Source organism: Dendroctonus ponderosae, unplaced genomic scaffold (assembly GCF_020466585.1).
Source record: "Dendroctonus ponderosae isolate FM_Combo_2020 unplaced genomic scaffold, Dpon_F_20191213v2 Dpon_F_20191213_1, whole genome shotgun sequence".
Taxonomy (NCBI): Eukaryota; Metazoa; Arthropoda; class Insecta; order Coleoptera; family Curculionidae; genus Dendroctonus; species Dendroctonus ponderosae.
Window position 1 is genome coordinate 35,951,138 of NW_026017110.1, and position 3,143 is coordinate 35,954,280.

Sequence of the window (3,143 nt, forward strand, 5' to 3'; positions counted from 1 at the left end):
GCACTCTCAAAAACCACAATGCTAAAGCCAAATTCGAACAAAAACCCTTTCTCTCTGCCGCCTGAGCTCAAAACTCTCATTAAACAATTGACCGACTCAGAGCTTAACAAACAGGCAAACAAACTAACCAAGGAAATCAAAATTCAGATCTCAAACCTAAGAAACAAAAGGTGGACAGAACTTTTGGAAAACCTCCCAACGGGCGACCCCCGCGCCTGGAAAATCTCCAAGGCTATGCGAGGAAAAACAAAAACGCACTTTCCCCCAATACATGGCGTGCGAGGGGTGGTCTATTTGGACGAAGAAAAAGCTGAAGCTTTTGCGGACTCCCTTGAACGCCAGTTCTAGCCCAACATTTCCGAAAACGACAACCTAGATTTCGAGGAGGAGGTCGACAGCGTCCTCACCGAAATTGACTACATTCAAATCCCCCCTGACGCCTCGTCGAGTCGTCTGTCTGAACATAGAAAAAGCTTTCGATAAAGTATGGCACATTTTTCAAGAGTGGGCTGACACCTGGAAATTCAAAATTAATGCAGAAAAAACTAAAGCCATGATAATTTCGAGACAAAGACCTCCCACTAACACACCCAAACTAATGCTCAACAACACCGAAATCCCACTTTCTAAATCTCTCAAATATCTTGGTGTTATCATCGATTCTAGACTAAACTTTGCTGAGCACATTAACAAAATAATCACCAAAGGAAGCCAAACAGCCGGCACCCTGTACCCTCTCTTAAACCAGAAAAGCAAGCTCACTCTGAAAAACAAAACTCTGCTCTTAAATGGCTATGTCTGCGTTAAACATTACGTCACATATAGCAGTAGTACGAACAGAACGACGTAAACGAAAATTGTCCACAAGCTTGGGGTTTTTGTTATTTGATTGAAGAACAAGTTTGGGTGGTTGTTTTCAATTTTGTTTCTTAATTTGTGAAGTCCATCTAATTTGACGTCTTGAAGGTGGAAACTCAGATTCAATGTGGGCAATAATTCAATTGGCTGCTTCTCTTCGAAGTCGAGAAAGATGATTGGTTGTTGTCTATTGGATTCCGTAACCGTTTGGCTATTGGTGATTGAGATGTCTTTTGATTTCAGCAGACATCCGGTAGGTATGGTGACTAAATACGTTCCTGATAGGGATTTGTGTTCTTGTTGATTTCGGCATATAAGATTCAGCATATTATCTTCAGGAAATATCAATAACCATTGATTTGTTGCATCTAATTGATTTAATTGGGATCTTTGATGCTTGCGTCAACTTATCGGCATGCTGATGTATATTTCGGTGATTGCAGCAATTGCACTTCGCAAGGACTGTCCTTTCCAACTTGTTTTTTTCCACTCTTCTTTATTGCAAAGAAATGTGTTTGGCTGTATTTTCTTGCATGGTTCTTGTTGATATGTGTAGTGCAATTGGTTTTTAATTAAATACTTATCGCGAGGAATAACAACCTTAAACAGACTCTAATGTTTTATGGGAATAGAATACAAATGGAAATAATCGAAATTAATAGGGTTTGTTATTGGTACTCTTAACAAGTATGTAATTTTATTGTTTAATATAAAACAGTCAATATGAATAACATTTTCGTACATAAACATATTCATAAATGTGGTAGGTAAAGGTAAATGATTAGGTGTTATAAGCTTTTCGAGAGTTTTTAGTTCTACTGAAAGATCATTTAGTTTTATAATGCTTGGATGCATTATTTTTAATTTTGCAAATGTTAACGAGTTTTCAATATCTTGTAATAGAGAATCGATAATTTCATAAATGTTAATAATTTGATTTAAGGTGTCTCGAATAAAATAGTTATTTTCACGATGTGTTGATTTCTGAACGATGAGGCCAATTTGTTTAACTTTTGCTTCGAGTAAATAGTTATTCTTATTTATTTTGTAAATCGTAGAGTTGAAAGCGTTTTACGACTCTTGTAGATATAGAGTTTTGGTTTTTTATACTTTCCGCTACATTAATCTGATTTTGTTGTAATTCTTTTATAACATTTTCGTAATGTTCGCCATCGCTTGCGTCTAGATTTCCGGTAATAGCTTTAAATACCGAACCAATAATATTTAGAATACCTCTTTTGGTTCTTAAGGGGTGTGGCAGTATTGCTTTAATTTTATTTTCAACTCTTTTCTGTGTGATTTTTAATATTTTAAAATAATTGGTCTATTCATCAAGATATTCTTTATGAGCCATTAGTGAACATAAAATATTTTCGGACTTACTATATAACTTGTTGATTTCTATGATAATGGGATCTAAGTCATAATAATGTATTATTATTCCTGGGTTATTGTCCAGTTTGTTCATTGTTATTTTATCTCCGTCTCCGATAACGGCGCCAACAAGTCTGAAATTAATACATTTACCTTTAGTCAGAACTGCAAGTTTGTCTGAGATGTCGTTTTAAATTATCCATATGAACTTTCGCTTGTAATGGAGTTTTAATCATTTTGCGCTGTTGATTAACATCTTCGATTTTGGCTGGTTTTGAAAATTTGTCTGCATGTTTTTGTCTAACATGTTTTTTAATGTACACTTCTTGGTCTGGTTGGAAAAGGTCGGGATTATCACGTTTTCCATTAATTTTTGCTATAAGTTTTTGTTTGTTTTCAATAATGTGTTTATTCATTTGCGAATATAGTGTTTGAGATTTTTGTTTATGGGTATAAACATAGTCGCTTAATAATAATTGATCTAATTGAATGTCGAAAGGGTAATTAGTGGAAATGTGACCATTAATTACATCAGTGGGTTTTAGTTTAGTTGTTGAATGAATTGAATTGTTATAAGCTAAAATAGCGTATACCATTTTGTTGGATATCGGTGTATTTAAAAATTGTTGATTGTTTAGTAGGCGTATGTGTTCAGTTAAAGTAGAATGGAGTCGTTCAATTAGTCCATTTGATTGGGGATGATTTGGTGAACAAAAATGAATTTTAATCTTATGCAAACTTAAGAGTTCAGTGACCACAGTATTTTTAAATTCTGTGCCATTGTCAATAACAATTTGTGTGGGCACGCTATAATGAGAGAAAAATATTAGAAGTTTGTGGGTATGCCTGAGCATATTTTAAAAAACTATCTATGATGGTCAAAAACTTAGTCTTTTCAAGAGTATAAGTGT